Source organism: Bos grunniens, chromosome 16 (genome assembly GCF_055505025.1).
Source record: "Bos grunniens cultivar Pamir isolate PY7600 chromosome 16, Bosgru_T2T1.0, whole genome shotgun sequence".
NCBI classification, from domain to species: Eukaryota; Metazoa; Chordata; class Mammalia; order Artiodactyla; family Bovidae; genus Bos; species Bos grunniens.
Window position 1 is genome coordinate 23,904,570 of NC_141180.1, and position 20,843 is coordinate 23,925,412.

At 43.1% G+C, this 20,843-nt stretch overlaps 1 pseudogene; it reads left to right on the plus strand.

Annotated features, from left to right (window-relative positions):
* The first annotated feature begins 17,720 nt into the window (after window positions 1–17,720).
* LOC147356323 (U2 small nuclear ribonucleoprotein B'' pseudogene) lies at window positions 17,721–18,223 on the plus strand (annotated as a pseudogene).
* Window positions 18,224–20,843: the final 2,620 nt, after the last annotated feature.

Consider the following 20,843-nt stretch of genomic DNA (forward strand, 5'->3'; position numbering starts at 1 on the left):
TTCTCTGTTTCCCCTGAGGGACAGGTGGCACCTGGATGTCAGATGTAAAAGCCTTAATTTTTTTCCAGAGTTGGGCTGACCTCAGAGAACATTCAGCTCCCACCCACCCCCCGACTTTACGAGGGAGAAACTGAGGCAGAGCCAGGGAAAAGGGTTCTGGGCCCGACATTCGAGTTCCTTCTCCTTCTGAATCCTGTGCCATTGCTCGTCAGCAGCCCCTCCCCCAACCCCACCTCCTCATTTCAGACAAAAAAAAAAAAAAATTCTCCTTCCTGAGGACTCACACATTCTAAATATTTGGAGAGTGTTGTCATGTCACCCTGGCTGATGCTCAGCCCAGCAATTCAGCAGTGTATATTTAAAGACTTGATTTTGGGTCTGACGCAGCGTTCTCTCCTCCCTTTTCCCTTTCTCCCATCCTGGGGTGGCCCAGCTGATCTCAGACCTCCCGCTCCAGAAGCCTGGGCGGTGGGAGCGGCCAAGTGGATGGGCTGGCCTCTGGAGGACTGTGTGTGTGTGTGTGTGTGTGTGAGAAAGAGAGAGAGTGAGTGGTTCTCAAGGTTGCTACGAACAGGGAAGAGCCTCTGCCACCTCTGAGCAGGACTGAAGCCCATGCCCTCCACTCTCAGTCTGGACACGAAGTGTGGGCAGAGACCCTTCAGGTCAGTGAGGAAATTGAATCCAAAACTAAAGACAGTGGAGTCCAGCTCTTGTGTGAGTCTAGGCCAGCTACTCAACCTCGGAGCCTCTGTTTCCTCATCTATAAAATGGGATAACAATCTTAAAGGGAGATCAGGACTAGCATCTCCATGGTCACCCTGGCCTTGCTACTGATGGCATCTTTGGATCCCCAAAGCAGGTCAGGCCTGACAAGCAACTTAGAACAGTGGGGGAGATGATTTGAAACTGGATTTTCCATGAAAAATCTGGAATGCATAGTTTGGTTATTCTTTCCTTTGGTGAGAATAGGCACTTAATTATATGTATCAATAAATGTATTTACCATTAATTCTGCATGCTTTATTTTAGTTTATATATTATATTTTTATTTAATTCCCACAAATATTAAGGCAGGTATTATTATTGAGATTCCTATTTTACAGATGACAAAACTCAGCTCAGAAAGGTTAAGTGACTTTACCAAGGTAATCTAGTGGGCAGAACCAAGGCTAAATCATCAAGGCTTGTCTTCTTGGCTAGTTAAGGCTTATTTCATATCACCCCATTCTAAAACTGGAAAGATAAATTACCTGCATACGTACCAAATCCATTCTCTTGTAACAATTTTATGCCTTCCAGAATTGGAGTTAGAAAAGATAGTAAATAGTAGTGTATTCACACTATGGAATGCTATGTGCTGTGTGCTTAGTCTCTCAGTTGTGTCGGACTCTTTGTGACCCCACGGACTGTGGTCCTCCAGGATCCTCTGTCCGTGGGGATTATCCAGGCTAGAGTACTGGAGTGGGTTGCCATGCCCTCCTCCAGGGGATCTTCCCAACCCAGGGATAAAACCCAGGTCTCCTGCATTGCAGGCAGATTCTTTACCATCTGAGCCACCAGGGAAGCCAGTGGAATACTATATATCAGTACAAATAAGCTACAACTACATGTATAAATGTGGATAAGTTTGAGGGAACATATGTTGAGAGGGAGGTGAGTTGCAGAAAAATAACCACCAAGTGTGATACCAATATGTATTTAAAAGAAAGGAGTCAGTTCCACATAATAGTATGTGCTTATCATACAACTCAGCAAGTGCAGTCTTAGCCATTTGCATCAGAAGAATGAATACTTAAGTTTACATAGAAGTTTCTACAAAAATGCTCACAGCAGCTTTATTTGTAACATCCCTCGAAGTAACCTTCAGTAGGCGAATGGTTAAACACTATGTTATGTCCATTCAATGGAATAGTACTCAGTAATAACAAGGAACAGATTAGTGATAGATGCAACAACGTGGATGGATTTTAAGGGCATTTCATTTAGTGGGGAAACAAGGCAATCTTATATATGATTACATACAGTATAGTTCCATTTATATGATAAATGGTAAAATAATAGAAGTGGAGAAGAGATTGGTAGTTGCCAGGGGAAGAGAGAAGTTGGTTGTGACAGGTGTCCTTGTGATAGAACTGTTCTATATTTGACCATGGTTGTGGTCATGCAAATCCTCACAGGAGGGAAAACTGCATGTAACTAAATGCACACACATACACATGAATAGCTACACACACATACACACAGGTGTATGTCACACTGATGAAATCTGAACAGGGTCAGTGGGTTCTTTCAATGTCACTTAGCTGGTTGTGATATTGTGCCATAGTTTTTTAAGGTGCTACTACAGTAGGGAATGGATGAGGAGTATACAGACTCTGTCTCTATTATCTTAACCACTGCATGTGAATCCACAAGTATCTCAAAGTTAAAAAAAGAATGCAATATATAAAGACACAGGGAGATAGTAAAGACCTAATTTAGAATGGTGACAACTGAGCAGAAGGCAAGAGGGTGGGATAGGTTTACATGTGTAGTTTTCAACACACTTATTTCCTTCTTTATGTGGAGTGGCTATTTATGACATATTTGATATTTTTCAAGCGAATTGTCCCAGCATTAAAATAATAACACAATTTAAAAAATTCTCTGTGTTTAATGAACAAGAACTGAAGCAGAGTAAAAAAGGATTCAAATCCAGTTGAAAGTCTGTCTGGTCTGGTGTCTTATGTAAAGTCTTTTTTGAGTGAAAAGCTCTGGCATCTGCTATTTGGCAGACAGTATCTGCAGTAGCCCTAGAACTCTGCAATATTCACACGGTGGATCTGAACATCCCAGCCAGGTCCACGGGTAGCGTCATTTCAGCAACTGGATAAAGCTCTTGCAAACAGGTGATGCTCTTATAAGCAACGTAAATCACGGCCTGCTGCACTGTCTGGCCACCTTCTCAGAGGGCTCTTGGAGCTTAACTCGGCTTCCCCTGCTCAAGCAGGGACAGGGAGGTGGACGGGGAGTGGGCAGGGAAGAGCTGGGAAGGGAGGGAGGGGCTGGAGGGCAGGGAGGGGCTGGAGAGCAGGGGACTTCTCAGCTGGGGATTGCTGGCAATCAGTAAGGACCAGCTGAGCAAAGCCTGGGGAAGCAATGGAGTGTTTCCCGGGGGCCCTGGGACTGGAGCTTCAAGGTTTTGTTTGGAAATTGCTAGGATTTGGTGTCTGTCAAGTGTCATTAGTGCATTGGGAACCAGGCTGGCCTTGAGAGCCAGGCTCTGTCCTTGCCTGGCTGGTTCACCGGATAAATGACTTGGGGATTGGGACTCAACAACAGTTAAATGGAAATAGCAGCAGCAGCTGCAGCCTCCCAGCTTTCCTGCTCCACGTTTGCTGTGAGTAAAATACCTCATGATCCCCCAATACCCTTTTTCTACCGGGTGACTGCTGTAGCCCAGCCAGGGCCCCCTGCCCGAGGACCCAGGCTAGAGAGCCAGGCCTAGGATCAGGGAACGCAACACACTTAGTCTAAAAATCATCCACTGGCCCTAAAAGATAAGAGACTCAAGATCTAGGTAAACCTTGAGAAAAGAAGGAAAGAAATTCAGACTGCCCTCAGTTTTGCCCACACTGCCTTCCTGGTGGCTATCCCACTTTGGTTCTCCATCAGCTGAGGGATTCAAAGCTGAGGAAAGAGCGAGTGAAAGGCTAGGAAGGCCAGCCGAGAGTCAAAGTCAGCAGGGATGTCCTAGGGTGCTGTGTGTCTGTTCTGAGGAAGGGGCGGGCCCTCAGCAGGCATACCACGCACAGTGGTGCAGGATGCGCACTGCCCAAATCCAGGAAGGACTGCACACAGCGTAGTCTACAGGAACGGTGTCTCCTGGAGTTAGGCAGTGCACAACCCGAGTGTGCGAGTGGACCTGGGAGGGGTCCAAAGGCAGTAACATAAAGCTAACACGTGTCAAGCAGCCACCCTGTGTTGAACACCTGGTAAGGAGTTTACGTACGTGACTTGATCCTCGTACCAACTGAACAAACAGCCGCTGCCCCGTCACAGATGCAGTGGGGAAGACGTCAGGTGCTCGCTTCCTACGTGAAGTGGCTCTATTTTCCATCGACTTCATGCACGAGTTTCACACGGTTTTTAAAGTGTATGTCCAGTTTTGAAAGTCTGAATTTATGGGAATCCATGTGCATACGTGTAGCAGAGAGAGAGGCTGAGCAATCCGAGGGCAAGAGGCCTGAGTCCTCATTCTTCCTCGGCCTGCGATTCCTTCCAGCCTCTCTTTCTCTGGACCTGAGTTTCCTGTCCCCTTTCTCTGCTTTCAGAGGGCTGGGAAGCTGGGTGGGGTCGTGTCTACTGCTGGTAGCTAGGTTCCTCAGAATCAGGGTGGAAAAGCCCACAGATGGTTTCGTAATCCTGGCAGTCTTCTGCAGGCTCATTTTCTCCCAGGGAGGAGAAATCTTCCAGCTGCTTCTGCTTTGACCTTTCTCTGGCAGAGGGTCTGGGAGACACCTCGTGGAGGCCACAGGGGTGTGTGGCCCAGTCTCCCTGACCGCCTACGTCTTCCGGTCCAGCTGCGGTGGTGGAGCGGTGTGGTTTCCTCAGAGACCGTCAGCCTTCTGAGGGAGGTGTGATGAATCTCCTAAGTCTCAGAGGGTTTAGGCAGCTTGGCCTAGAACATCTAACTAGTATGGAGCAGTGTGTGTGTGTGTTAGTCGCTCAGTCGTGTCTGACTCTTTGTGACCCCATGGACTGTAGCACCCCCAGGCTCCTCTGTCCATGGGATTTCCCAGGCAAGAATACTGGAGTGGGTTGCCATTCTGTCCTCCAGGGGATCTTCCTGATCCAGGGTTGAACCTGGGTCTCCTGCACTGCAGGAAGATACTTTACCACTTGAGCCATCAGGGAAGCCCCGTACATAGCAGAGTCTGGACCAAACCTGAGTTTGACTCGGGCTAAACCCTGTGTGATGGGTTGCCTCCCTTTGAAGTCTGCAGTTTCCCAAGCTGGAAAGACAGAGGAAACTTTCGCTGTGGGTGATGACCCTATCCCAGGAGCCACCCTCTTAGGACATCAGAACCCCTCCTCCCCGGAGCCCTGACCTGCCTGCACCTGCCCTCCTATTCGTGTTCTCAGTTGCAGTACGTAGGGGAGGGCCCTGTGCCATGATATGTCACTCAGATTTGTTCAGCAGCGATTCTGCATCGGGCCTGGAGTGAGGGTTTGACTGATGGGACTTAACCCTCTCAGCAGTTCTGCAGGCAGGGGTTTTGCCAACTGCACAGATGCAGCTGGAAGATGCCAAGAATGCACCTCCCACCTGAAGAGCCCATCAAGACTCTCACCGATGCAGTGTGTCTGACCATGTGTGAGATGGCAGGAGCCGAGAAAAGGGTGCTTCTATCAGCTATCAACTGCAGCTTAGGAAGGTCGTGCGCATGTGCTCAGTCACTAAGTTGTGTCCGAGTCTTTGCTACCCTGTGGACTGTAGCCTGCCAGGCTCCTCTGTCCATGGGATTTCCCAGGCACAGGAAGAGTACAGGAGTGGGTTGCCATTTCCTTCTCTAGGGGATCTTCCCGACCCAGGAATGGAACCCGCGTCTCCTGCATTGGCAGGTAGATTCTTTACCCATTGAGCCACCTGGAAAACCCCAGAAGGTCACAGCTCTTTAAAAATCTGCCACCCACTGGTAGCCCTACCTTATTGTCCTGGAATATAAAAGCTTGTGAGAAACTTCCAGGTTGCCACGAAACCAGAGGATCCTGGCTCTAATTAAGAGGTTCCATGCACTGGTGGACCAAGAAGCAAAGACGGGTCCCTTTCTGCACAGCAGGTCCCTGAGCTAGACAGCACTAACATGTATCTTTTTTACTTCCCATCTCCTCCATTAGCTGCATCCAAATATCAGGCTGGTTCATCTCCTCTTGGTCCCAGCCCCATGTTATCTTGAATTTCAGGTGTCCCAGGACGTCTATTTCTCTTTTAAAAAATTATATATTGATTTGTTTGTTTATTTTTGGCTGTGCTGGGTCCTCTTTGCTGCACATGGGCTTTCTCTAGTTGTGGTGAGTGGGGCCTTACCAGTTGTGATGAGCTGGCTTCTCCTTGTGGTGGCTTCTCTTATTGCAGAGGATGGGCTCTAGGGGTCTCGGGCTTCAGTAGTTGAGACATGTGGGCTTAGTAGTTGTGGTACACGGGCTTAGTTGCTGCTTGGCATGTGAGATCTTCCCGGATCAGAGATAGAACTTGTGTCTCTTGCACTGGCAGATGGATTCTTTACCACTGAGCCACCAGGGAAGTCCAAGGATGTCGGTTTCTATCATTCTGTTTCCAGTGGGTTAACTTCTTCCTTGTTTTTCACGGTACTCCAGACACCGGCTGCATAGCTGCCTCTCATGTTCACAGGTGGTTCTTTCAAAGAGTTCAAAACAGATAGAAATCTGATCCCTTACCTCCTCCCTGAGAACTGGGGAGGGGCAGGGAGGAAGGGAATAGGAAGAATTTCTATTTCACAGCATTGCCTGCCAAAGAATTAATCAGTTATTTGACTCCAGATAACATGGTAATTAATAATGTAATAAGATGCAATTTACAGGCACTCATGCCTGAAGGCCTCTGGTCCCAAGGCCCTTGGTAAAAGGCAAAATTAAAAGCATCCATAATCTCAAAGAAGACAACGTGACCAGAGTTCATGGAGGCTGAAGATTACTGGGGTCCTCTGGTGCTCCACATTAGTGGACAGCAGCCCAGGTTCTCAACTTGCAGAAGACCTGCCCCCTACCCTCAGTACCCAGACTCAGCAGAATGAGAGGTCAGTCATATACACATGACTGCCAAGACCCCTCCACAGACTCACAACAGACTCCTAAGATAAACCCTCTCCTATGGGAAGAGGAGGTCCAGGAAAGTCCCAGCCAGTCCTCCCTTGGAATCCCAGGTCTATCGTTTAACGCCTATTGACCTTGGAGGTCTCTCTGCACCTCAGTTTCCACTTTATAGTGTTGCAGTGAAGATGACTGAGAATAGCTGCCAAGCCCTTAGTTTGAATTTACAAAGTGCTTCAGTTAAGTTCAGTTTAGTCGCTCAGTCGTGTCCAACTCTTTGCGACCCCATGAATCGCAGCATGCCAGGCCTCCCTGTCCATCACCAACTCTCGGAGTTCACTCAGACTCACGTCCATCGAGTCAGTGATGCCATCCAGCCATCTCATCCTCTGTCATCCCCTTCTCCTCCTGCCCCCAATCCCTCCCAGCATTAGAGTCTTTTCCAATGAGTCAACTCTTCACATGAGGTGGCCAAAGTATTGGAGTTTCAGCCTCAGCATCAGTCCTTCCAATGAACACCCAGGACTGATCTCCTTTAGAATTGACTGGTTGGATCTCTTTGCAGTCCAAGGGACTCTCAAGAGTCTTCTCCAACACCACAGTTCAAAAGCATCAATTCTTCAGCACTCAGCTTTCTTCACAGTCCAACTCTCACATGCATACATGACCACTGGAACTTGCATGCATTATTTCCTGCAGTTCTTTAAGACCTCTCTGAGGTTTTACAGCAGACACTACCTGCCTGGTATCTCTGCTCATCTACTTCCCCTCCTTTAACTCCTGGGGGCCATGTGCACAGTTAAAAGACATGCCCCAGCTTTCCTTACAGCTACGGATGGTCAATGAGACGTAAGCAAAAGTTGTTGCAGGGGCTGAGGGTCCTGGGAAAACTCTTTAGGGCAGTGGTCCCCATCCTTTTTGGTACCAAGGGACCAGAAGACAGTTTTTCCATGGAATGGGATGGGTGGGGAGATGGTTTCAGGATGATTCAAGTGCAATACAAGTATTGTGCACTGTTTTTCTGTTATTGTTGCAGCAGCTCCACCTCAGATCATCAGGCATTACATCCCAGAGGTTAGGGACCCCTGCTTTAGGAGACTGACTCAGCTGGGATTATGTCCATCCCTTCTTCTTTCTAATTTCTACCTAGATTTCAGACATGATGTATGGTGCTCTGATAGCCTTCCTGGAATATGACATGAACTTGGAGTTGGAAGCCATATACCAACTATAGATGGTGATAAAGGAAGACAGAAAGAGCCTGGAGCCTCCAATAACTATGAAACTGCCATAGGACAATGGAATGTTCTCCTCTAGATTTTTGTTACATGAGAGGATTATAAACCTCTGTCTTATTTAAATCAGTGCAATGCATCTTCTCCTGGTAGGTATGCTTATCCTGTCTTTCAAAGGGGGAGACTGCTGCTGAGCAAAGTTAAGGGACTTGCTCAAAGCCACCTCTTTAAGTTGAATGGGCTACAGTCACATATCCTGAAAGAGAACGTTCCCAAATGATTTTCAGTTGGCAAAGATTCACGAACAAAACAGTAAAGAATCAGATGATGTTCTTCTTTGGCCTGAAGGTTGAAACATCTTGCTGTTTTTTGGAGCTGCCATTTCCCGAGGGCTCTTTTCATCTCCCTGGCTTTCCTTTTTACTTCTCCTTCCTCTTTGCCCTTAGTCCTTCTGCTGTTCAGCACTTCCCAAAGTCTTCTACCTACCAGTGGGAGACTGTTGGGCAACCCAGGGCCCCGGAATGAGCATGTGCAGTAGAGGACAGTGACAGCCCCTGCCTTCATGTGTCCCTTGTAGAAGGGAGGCAGAGCCAGCCCCTCCTTGGAGCTCCTTCTGGGGTTTCACAGCCCTCATTCCCCAGCGTTGCGGGCAGTAGAGGACTTGTCTTCCTGTCTTCAATCAACTTCTCCCATCTGCGTGCATGTAGAAGGAGTGGACACATAGGCATGAACTTCTTGGAAGTCCATAGGAAGTTGGCAGTAGGATGGCAGATAGCCTGGCACAGGAAAATGAACTGGGGTCAGTCAGGACCCTGGTCCTTTGTGGCAGAAAGAAGAGTAAACTTTCCTGGGAAAAATGCACCGTTTAAGACGGAAATGCCAGATTTCTCTAATATCTCTCCAAGTTATGAACAGAGTTCCCTGTGCTATACAGTAGGTCCTTGTTGCTTATCCACTTTAAATACGGCAGTGCAGTGTGTACATGTCCAGGATGGCTGAGTCCCTTCGCTGTTCTGAAACTATCACAGCGTTGTTTGTTAATCAGCTATACCCCAGTACAAAATAAAAAGTTAAAAATAATAAAAAAATGAGGCTTTGAAAGGGATATGTGGTTTTTGACATCTCTGATCCATCCATGGATTTCAGAAAACTTTGCATGTTGGTCTTTGTTTGGGCAGGATGGATTCCAGAGTGCTAAGTCAGACAGGGGCAACCTAAGAGAGCCCGCAGGAGAGCAGCTGGAGTCTACAACATGCTAGGGGCAAGTCCCATTCTTGGACCTGGTCAGGATTTGAGTTGCCACGTGGCAGGGAGAGAGTGGTGGAGATGTCCTCAAGAACGGGGGACTTAGAATATAATAAAGATATTTCTTTACTTTTATACAAAGATTTCTGAAGGGAGAAAGGAGGTTCCTATTGAATTTTTCACTCTTCTTTCAACCCCAAATCAGAGAAGCAGGGGAAAATGCTTCTTTTTCCCAGTGATTAACCGGGCAATTCAAGCCACTAGGAATAGTAGCCGGCCCTTACAGACCACCTGCTGTGTCAGGCACCAGTGTGTTTCACATGTGTTAACTCATTTAATAACTGTCTGTAGTAGGCTCTGTATACCCATTTAATAAAAGACAACAGTGAGGAACAGAGAAAGTTTAGTAACTTGCCCAAAGTCACAGGGAGGAGAACAATTTGTGTTCTTACCCATGACCAGCACTGCTTCTCAAAAGATGCTGAACTTTGCGGTTCTGGGAAAGCAAGGAGGCAGAATCACTTTGGTTCAATCCCTCACTTGCTTTGTCCCTCACTAGACTGGTTTTATCATTAAGATAATTAAAATGTTAAAATCTAGTTCTTATGTAAAATGCCTGACCCCACTTATTTAATGATAATTCATTACTTTTGAATATGGTCTTGCTTTTCTTTTCCAAACAGGTGTTCATTACCCCTTCATTTGACCCTCACAATCTCCAGTGAAAGAGCAGGCTCAGATGCAATTATCCTCACTTTATATGTGAGAGAAATGAAGCCTATCATATTTCCTGAACTACTTTGAGAACATTCTCCTATGTCTCTTTCTTGCCTTTTAAACATCAAATCTTTTAAATGATTTAAACAGTATGGACACCTTATCTTCGACAAAGGAGGCAAGAATATACAATGGATTAAAGACAATCTCTTTAACAAGTGGTGCTGGGAAATCTGGTCAACCACTTGTAAAAGAATGAAACTGGACCACTTTCTAACACCATACACAAAAATAAACTCAAAATGGATTAAAGATCTAAACGTAAGACCAGAAACTATAAAACTCCTAGAGGAGAACATAGGCAAAACACTCTCTGACATACATCACAGCAGGATCCTCTATGACCCACCTCCCAGAATATTGGAAATAAAAGCAAAAATAAACAAATGGGACCTAATTAACCTTAAACGCTTCTGCACATCAAAGGAAACTATTAGCAAGGTGAAAAGACAGCCTTCAGAATGGGAGAAAATAATAGCAAATGAAGCAACCGACAAACAACTAATCTCAAAAATATACAAGCAACTCCTACAGCTCAACTCCAGAAAAATAAACGACCCAATCAAAAAATGGGCCAAAGAACTAAATAGACATTTCTCCAAAAAAGACATACAGATGGCTAACAAACACATGAAAAGATGCTCAACATCACTCATTATCAGAGAAATGCAAATCAAAACCACTATGAGGTACCATTTCACACCAGTCAGAATGGCTGCGATCCAAAAGTCTACAAATAATAAATGCTGGAGAGGGTGTGGAGAAAAGGGAACCCTCTTACATTGTTGGTGGGAATGCAAACTAGTACAGCCACTATGGAGAACAGTGTGGAGATTCCTTAAAAAACTGGAAATAGAACTGCCTTATGATCCAGCAACCCCACTGCTGGGCATACACACTGAGGAAACCAGAAGGGAAAGAGACACGTGTACCCCAATGTTCATCGCAGCACTGTTTATAATAGCCAAGACATGGAAGCAACCTAGATGTCCATCAGCAGATGAATGGATAAGAAAGCTGTGGTACATATACACAATGGAGTATTACTCAGCCATTAAAAAGAATACATTTGAATCAGTTCTAATGAGGTGGATGAAACTGGAGCCTATTATACAGAGTGAAGTAAGCCAGAAGGAAAAACATAAATACAGTATACTAACGCACATATATGGAATTTAGAAAGATGGTAACAATAACCCGGTGTACGAGACAGCAAAAGAGACACTGATGTATAGAACAGTCTTATGGACTCTGTGGGAGAGGGAGAGGGTGGGAAGATTTGGGAGAATGGCAATGAAACATGTAAAATATCATGTAGGAAACGAGTTGCCAGTCCAGGTTTGATGCATGATGCTGGATGCTTGGGGCTGGTGCACTGGGACGGCCCAGAGGGATGGTATGGGGAGGGAGGAGGGAGGAGGGTTCGGGATGGGGAACACATGTATACCTGTGGCGGATTCATTTTGATATTTGGCAAAACTAGTACAATAATGTAAAGTTTAAAAATAAAATAAAATTGGAAGAATAAAAAAATAAATAAAAAAATAAAAAATTAAAAATTAAAAAAAAAAAATAAACAGTATGAATCGAGTTGAGCAGCTTTCCCATACTCTTCCTTAGAATTCACGTCTATTGGTATTTTAGTATCATTTCAGCCTTTTTTTCTAAGTGCAGAGCATACTCATGAATGATTTTGAAGGAGTGTACCTATGGTCATGCGGTAGTCATTGCTTGGTTTGTGCACCTCACAAACCAAGACCAAAGTTCTGCTCCATTTTAAAAATGGCACCATGATATTCTACAGCATAGATGTATTATCGCTTATTTATCCCCTCTCCTATTGGCCTAACCTAAATTGGTCATTTTGGTTAGTCCCAATTTTTATGATTATAGTAAACGCTATAATGATTATTCTTACTTATACATTTTGGTGTTCATGTGTTTTTTTGTTTGTTTGTTTGTTTAGGTCAAGATGAGTTTACAGTTTAAATAGCATAACTTAATTGCATCCAAAACCGTTTTCAAATTCATCTTTAAGCTAGCCAAAAAATAGGTTATTTTAATTTTATATTGGAATATAATTGCTTTGCAATGTAGTGTTAGTTTCTGCTATAGAATGAAGTAAATCAGCTATGTATATATCCCCCCTCCATCTTGAACCTTCCTCCCAGCCCACTCCCATCCCACCCCTCTAGGTCATCACAGAGCAGCCGGCCGAGCTCCCTGTGCTGTATAACAGGCTCCCACTAGCTAACTATTTACACATGGTAGTGTATGTATGTCAACCTTATCTCCCAGTTTATCCCACCCTCCTCTTTCCCACTGTGTTCACAAGTCTACTCTTTACATCTACATTTTATTCCTGCCCTGAAAATGGGTTCATCTGTACCATTTTTCTAAATTCCACATACATGAATTATACGATATTTGTTCTTCTCTTTCTGACTTCACTCTGTAAGACAGACTTTTGTTCTTGTTGTTTAGTCGTGTCTGACTCTTCTGTGGCCCATGGACTGTTGCCCACCAGGCTCCTCTATCCATGGAATTTTCCAGGCAAGAATACTGGAGTGGGTTGCCCTTTCCTTCTCCAGGGGATCTTCCTGACCCAGGGATCGAACCTGTGTCTCCTGCATTGGCAGGTGGACCCTTTACTGCTGAGCCACCAGGGAAGTATGAGAGACTCTAGGTCCATCCAGAAACAGTGATTTTTAAAAACCACTTAACACTGAACATACAGGACCTCTGAGAAGGCAGCTTGACTATACCATGTGGTTTTTGTAAAATGAATTTCTAGAGGTGTAACTCTGGGTCTAATGGTATGAATATTTTAAAAATTTAAGTTCTACCAAATAATTAAATCAAACAAGTTTTGCCAAATGACATGTTCATACAGGGTCCTAGAGTAGTCATTCTTTATTCTTTTGTCAAAGCTGAGTATTTTCAATTTTTTAAGTTTTTACTTCTCTAGTGGGTGAAAAATAATACCCTATTGTTTTAAATTGAATTTCCCCGATTACAAGGTTGAATATCCTTTTAATATACTTATTAGCCATTTGTATTTCTTCTATAAAATCTCCTTTGTATTCTCTCCCTCTTCTTCCACTGGATTTTGGCTTTTCTCTACTGATGTAAAGTAATGCTCTATCTTCTAGACATTGATTTTTTTATTGTTGCTGCATATATTGCAAGCATTTCCCCTCTAGCGTCTCTTGCTTGTCTTTAACTTTGTGATGTCTTTTGATGCAAAGATGTTTTAAAATTCTGTGTATGTATTACCTCTCAATTTTTCAAATTATGCGATGTTCCAAGCTCATAGACAAATATAAAGGATAACGTACAATCTATATACTCAACATCAGTTTTGTACTTAACATCTTGGTACATTTAAATTCCAGTCCCAAAGAAGGGCAATGCCAGAGAGTGTTCAAACAACCATACAGTTGTGCTCATTTCACACAGTAACAAGGTTATGCTGAAAATCCTTTAAGTCAGCTTCAGTAGTACATGAACTGAGAACTTCCAGATATACAAGTTGGAAAAGACAGAGGAACCAGAGATCAAACTGCCAAGCTTCCTTGGATCATAGAGAAAACAAGGGAATTTCAGAAAAACATCTACTTTTGCTTCATTGACTATGCCAAACTGAGGAAAATTCTTAAAAAGATGGGAATACCAGACCACCTTACCACCCTCCTGAGAAACCTTATATGTGGTTCAAGAAGCATCAGTTAGAACCAGACATGGAACAGAGGACTTGTTCAAAATTGGGAAAGGAGTACTTGAAGGCGGTATATTGTTACCTGTTTATTTAACTTAAATGAGAGTACATCATGTGAAATGTATGATGGATGAATCATAAGTTGGAATCAACATTGCCGGGAGCAATATCAACAACTTCAGATATGCAGATGATACCACTCTAGTGGCAGAAAGAGAAGAGGAACTAAAGAGCTTCTTGATAAGAATGAAAGAGGAGAGTGAAAAAGCTGACTTAAAACTCAACATTCAAAAAACTAAGATCATGGCATTTGGTCCCATGACTTCCTGGCAAATAGAAGGGGAAAAGTGGAAACAGTGACAGATTTTATTTTCTTGGGTTTCAAAATCACTGCTAAACCTCCCTGAGCCCCACTTCTCTCATCTGTAAAGTAGAGCTATGCATGGCTAGCTCATGGTTGCCTTGAGAATTGCCTGCAATAATGGAAACGAGGTGCCCAGCCCCTGGCTGGCCCCTGGTAGCCTAGCTCCATAAGCAATGGTGGTTATTGGCAAAGGTAACACTCAAATAGCTGTCCTTGGGGGCCCCCATGGATGGTGTCATAAAGGGTGTCACATCCTATCGCTGCCCCAAGTGGCAGGGATGCAGCATGGTTAAGAGCACAAGAGCTGGAGAACAGTACAAAGGACCAGATATAAGGATTGGGCGCATGGAGACATGATCAGGGAATAGGATAGGAGCGGTGGCCTGCAAGCACCCGCAGCAGGCTGGCTAAGGCGGGGATTTGAACTCAGGATAAAAGATGCTGTGCTGTGCGGTCATCGTAATGATACTTGGGAAGACTGCAGAAATGTAAGAAAATGGTACTTTATGAAAACGGCAGAATTATAAAGAGATACACACTCTCTGGTTGCAGGCTAAATAAAAATGTTAAGGTTAAAAAAAAGCAGTTGTGGAATTAGTGAGTGTGAGAGTGAGGCTAGGACTATTCTGAGTTGATACAGCAGATGCTGTGTTTGCCTCCTTTAAGCTGTTTTTCAACCTGTTTTGTTTTTTAAAGTTTAACTAAGGGTTGATATGTGCTATCGAATGCAATTTTAAAACAGCATGATCATTTCTCAGGCTTCCACAGTGCTGCTGATATCTTAGGCAACTGACACAGCAGTTGTGGGCTTCCCTGGTAGCTCAGCTGGTAAAGAATCCACCTGCAATGCAGGAGACCCCAGTTCGATTCCTGTGTCGGGGAGATCTGCTAGAGAAGGGATAGGCTACCCACTCTAGTATTCTCGGGCTTCCCTGGTAGCTCAGACTGTAAAGAATCCACCTGCAATTCAGGACACCTGGGTTTGATCCCTGGGTTGGGAAGATCCCCTGGAGGAGGACATGGCAACCCACTCCAGTATTCTTGCCTGGAGAATCTCTAAGGACCGAGGATCATGGCGGGCTGTGGAAAATTCTGAGAGATGAGAATACCAGACTATCTAAACTGCCTCCTGAGAAACCTGTATTCAGGTCAAGAAGCAACAGTTAGAACTAGACATGGAGCAGCAGACAGATTTCAAATTGGGAAAGGAGTACAACAAGGCTGTATATTGTCACCCTGCTTATTTAACTTATACACAGTGTCCATCATTCAAAATGCTGGGCTGGATGAAGCACAAGCTGGAGTCAAGATTGCCAGGAGAAACATCAATAACCTCAGATACGCAGACAACTCCACTTTTATGGAGGAAAGGGAAGAAGAACTAAAGAGCCTCTTGATGACAGTGAAAGAGGAGAGTGAAAAAGCTGGCTTAAAACTCAATGTTCAAAAAACAAAGATCATGGCATCTGGTCCCATCACTTCATGGCAAATAGATGGGGCAACAGTGGAAACAGTGAGAGACTTTATTTTGGGGGGCTCCAAAATCACTGTAGATGGTGACTGCAGCCATGAAATTAAAAGATGCTTACTCCTTGGGAGGAAAGTTATGACCAACCTGGACAGCATATTAAAAAGCAGAGACATTACTTTGCCAGCAAACGTCTGTCTAGTCAAAGCTATGGTTTTTCCAGTGCTCATGTATGGATGTGAGAGTTGGACTATAAAGAAAGCTGAGTGCCTAAGAATTGATGCTTTTAAACTGTGGTGTTGACAAAGGGTCTTGAAGTTCCTTGGACTGCAAGGAGATCCAACCAGTCCATCCTAAAGGAAATCAGTTCTGAATATTCACTGGAAGGACTGATGCTGAAGCTGAAGCTCCAATGCTTTGGCCACCTGATGGGAAGAGCTGACTCATTGGAAAAGACCCCAAAGCTAGGAAAGGTTGACGACAAAAGGATAAGGGTGTAGCAGAGGATGAGGTGGTTAGATAACATCACTGACTCAATGGACATGAGTGTGAGCAAATTTGAGGAGATAGTGAAGGACAGGGAAGCCTGGCAAGCTGCAATCCATGGAGTTGCAAAGTGTCGAACATGACTTAGTGACAGAACAACAACATTTAAATATCCCCAGCATCTTGTAATTTCATTTGCAGTTTTATCCTTTTTAAAAAAGCAAAAAATAATATTTATGTTTCCAATAAATTGCAATTGCATTTACTGACATATTTTATAAATTTCTGTGCTCCTCATAGCTTCTTGTGGTCCAGATCGTCCCTTTGGGTTTACTTTATTTCTAAATGAAGTACATCTTTGATAGTACCTTTAGTGAGAGGCTGTGGGTGTTAAGTTCCTTTAGTATTTTTTATGGTTAGTAATGTGTCTTTATTCTGTCTGAACTCCTAAATAGTAGCTGGGGTAGAGATTGCTAGCTGCCCAGCCCACAACTTGTCTTCCTCCTTCCTTGGAAACAGAATTGGAACACATTTTATTTAGGGCTGCTGTATGCTCAGCAGAAAGCCTATATTTTCTAGACGCTCATAGCCATGAGTGACTAATTAGATGTAAGCAGAAAACACTGAGTCGGGGGAGAACGTCCTAAAGAGAGCTGCCTTAGCCAAGAGGAGCACCCTTTCATCCTTGTCCTTTTTTTGTGGAACACAGGAGCCTTCCTAGGACAATAAAGAGAGAAGCCACAAGCTTAGGAAAGTAGAGGAGAAGCTCAGGAATGGATTTGGGTTCCTTTGATACAACACAATGAAACCCTCATTTAATTTGTGTAAGCCTCTCTTTAGGTCTCTGATGCTAACAGCAAAATTCAATTTTAGGGTGATGTTTGTTTTCCTCTCAGCCTTTGAGGATGCTGTATTATTGTACTTAGCAATCTATTGTCTGGAATCAGAGATCTGATGTTAGTCTAATTGTTCTATCTTCTTTTCTGATCCTTTTAAAGATTTCCCCATGGCTCTTATTATTTTTTTTAATGCACCTGTGGCTGGATTTATTTGTATTTATCTCACTAGATTCTTAGAATGTGCTTTCTGTTTAATGACTCATGCCTTTATCCAATTTTGGAAAGATTTTTAATAATTATCTCTTAAAATTTGAGTCCCTGTCATTCTTTTCATTCTCTCTTTTTTCTGGAGTTAGATGAATGTTAAGACTTCTCTCTCAGTTGTTCCTTCTTGTTGCTTAACTGCATTATATAGTGTGTGTGTGTGTGTGTGTTTCTGGGTGAATTCCTCAGTTCCATAATTTAGACTATGAAATTTTTATCATCTATTAAACTTGTAAAATTTACTGACATTTTTCTTCAATTTCAAGGATTTCTAATGAGTTCTCTCTTATTTTACTAGCCTCACTTTATTGCTGCCTAGTTTTGCTTAATGATAGCTTACTCTTTTCAATATGGAAGTTAGTTTCACTTTTCTCTAAGAACATACTAAAGATACTGTAATTAAAAGTCTGTCCAATTATACAAAATTAATTTCATCTAAAACACTCAAATCACAAAAAATTGAGGATGTGGCAGATGCCTCCATCTATTTGAACAAAATTTAACCCAGAACATGGATATCAGACCAAATCATACAATTTATATCAACCATATGAATGACAACATTAAAAAAGAAGCAAATTCAGTATGTCAGAACAGATTGTGGTATAATATCTAAAATGCATGGCACTTTTTCTGACAAAGAAAAGAAAAGAAGATAAAACTGTGTAACAAATGGCAACAATCGTGAACAAAAAGCCTGGTCAGGGAACACCAAATTAAGCTGATACCAAGGAAATGCAATACCAAGTTCTCAGGTCCTTGATCACCCTCCAAACTATATTTTATTCCTTGATAATTTACTGGAAGAGACTAGTGAAATGATGTTGACCATGTTGTTTAATCAGTTTCCTGGTTTCAAAGAAGTATCTCTGGTACTTTTGGGAGTACTTTCGGGAGGCATGACATTGCTTTAGTTGAATTTGAAGATGATGGACAGGCTGAAGCTACCAGGGATGCTTTATAGGGAAATAGGATACTATCCTATCCATGAAGATCACCTAATCAAAGAAGTAACATTTAGGATAGCTGTCTTTTAAAAAAAATTTTTTTTTGTTTATTTGGCTGTGTTGGGTCTTAGTTGTCCATTGCATGTGGGATCATAGTTCCCTGACCAGGGATTGAGTCCCCATTCCCTCTGTTGGCAGGCAGATTCTTAATCACTGGACCACCAGCTAAAGTCCCTAGGATAACTGTCTTTAAAATACTTGGTTTTGTTTATCAGATCAGATCAGTTGCTCAGTCGTGTCTGACTCTTTGCAACCCCATGAATCGCAGCACGCCAGGCCTCCCTGTCCATCACCAACTCCCGGAGTTCACTCAGACTCATGTCCATCGAGTCAGTGATGCCATCCAGCCATCTCATCCTCTGTCGTCCCCTTCTCCTCCTGCCCCCAATCCCTCCCAGCGTCAGAGTCTTTTCCAATGAGTCAACCCTTTGCATGAGGTGGCCAAAGTACTGGAGTTTCAGCTTTAGTATCATTCCTTCCAAAGAAATCCCAGGGCTGATCTCCTTCAGAATGGACTGGTTGGATCTCCTTGCAGTCCAAGGGACTCTCAAGAGTCTTCTCCAACACCACAGTTCAAAAGCATCAATTCTTCAGCGCTCAGCCTTCTTCACAGTTCAACTCTCACATCCATACATGACCACAGGAAAAACCATAGCCTTGAATAGACGAACCTTTGTTGGCAAAGTAATGTCTTTGCTTTTGAATATGCTATCTAGGTTGGTCATAACTTTCCTTCCAAGGAGTAAGTGTCTTTTAATTTCATGGCTGCAGTCACCATCTGCAGTGATTTTGGAGCCCAGAAAAACAAAGTCTGACACTGTTTCCAGTTTCCCCATCTATTTCCCATGAAATGATGGGACTGGATGCCATGATCTTCGTTTTCTGAATGTTGAGCTTTAAGCCAACTTTTTCACCCTCCACTTTCACTTTCATCAAGAGGCTTTGTAGTTCCTCTTCACTTTCTGCCATAAGGGTGGTGTCATCTGCATATCTGAGGTTTTTTATATTTCTCCTGGTGTTGTTTACAGTTTCACTTTAATAACATTTGGTCAGGCCACTTTAACAGTTGGGGGGAGAGGGGAAGTGTTTGTGAAATTTTCATGAAGGATTTAAAAAAAGTACCTAGACTGTGTTTGTGAAAGTGAAAGCTGCTCAGTCACGTCTGACTCTTTGTGACCCCATGGACTATACAGTCCATGGAATTCTCCAGGCCAGAATACTGGAGTGAGTAGCCATTCCCTTCTCCAGGGCATCTTCACAACCCAGGGACTGAACCCTGGTCTCTAGCACTGCAGGTGAATTCTTTACCAGCTGAATTGCCTTAATGAATTATGAATTGTGAAGGCCTTAATTTTGTACAATAAACTTTTATTTGTAAAAAACTAAAAAATTGTAACTATGTGTGGTGACGGATGTTAACAAGACTTACTGTTGTAATAACTTCACAATATCTACATATATCAATCTACATACTGTACTTTTGAAACTAGTACAATGCTATATGTCAATTATATCTCAATTTTTTAAAAAGCTGTACCAGAGAAAGAAAAACAACAGCTAATAAAATACTATTGGAAAAATACAACTAGAAGGATAATTACTGAATACAAACATTTGCTGCTGCTGCTGCTGCTGCTAAGTCACTTCAGTCGTGTCCGACTCTGTGCGACCCCAGAGACAACAGCCCACCAGGCTTCCCCGTCCCTGGGATTCTCCAGGCAAGAACACTGGAGAGGGTTGCCATTTCCTTCTCCAACGCATGAAAGTGAAAAGTGAAAGTGAAGTCGCTCAGTCGTTCCCGACTCTTAGCAACCCCATGGACTACAGCCTACCAGGCTCCTCTGTCTATGGATTTTCCAGGCAAGAGTACTGGAGTGGGGTGCCAAATATAAACATCTACTTTTGCTTAAAACTATAGCTTTTTGCTGTACACACACAAAAATTATACACCTAAGCTAGGTTTGCATGAACTGGCCAGTGGTTACTATACAATCTCAGCGATATCCTCTTCACTCTGACCATATAGGCCCATATTTAGTTCCATAAACACGAGACTTGCCTACCTCAGGGTCTTTGTGCCTGCCTTTCTTTCTTCCCAGTGCTTGACAAGACTGGCTTTTTTCATCCTTTATGTCTTAATTAAAAACACCAAAATGAGAGCAGTGATTATCTCTACATGGTAGAATTTGATATAATTTATTTATATTTCCTTTTTATTTATTTTACTTCATATATTATGTTTTAAAAAGGAAGAAAGACACAAATTATTTTAATCTTTAGTATGCTAGTATACATAGGAAGGAATAAAATATTGATACTACAGTTCTCCCTAATGCTATTTATTTAAAAAATGATAATTTCATCTACAGTGGATTTGTGCTGCTTATCTGGCTGACTGCATTAACTTTTTTTCTTTTTAAATTAAAGTACAGTTGCTGTATAATCATAAGGGATTTGATTTAGGTCATACCTGAATGGTCTAGTGGTTTTCCCTGCTTTCTTCAATTTCAGTCTGAATTTGGCAATAAGGAGTTCATGATCTGAGCCACAGTCAGCTCCTGGTCTTGTTTTTGCTGACCGTATAGAGCTTCTCCATCTTTGGCTGCAAAGAATATAATAAGATTTTG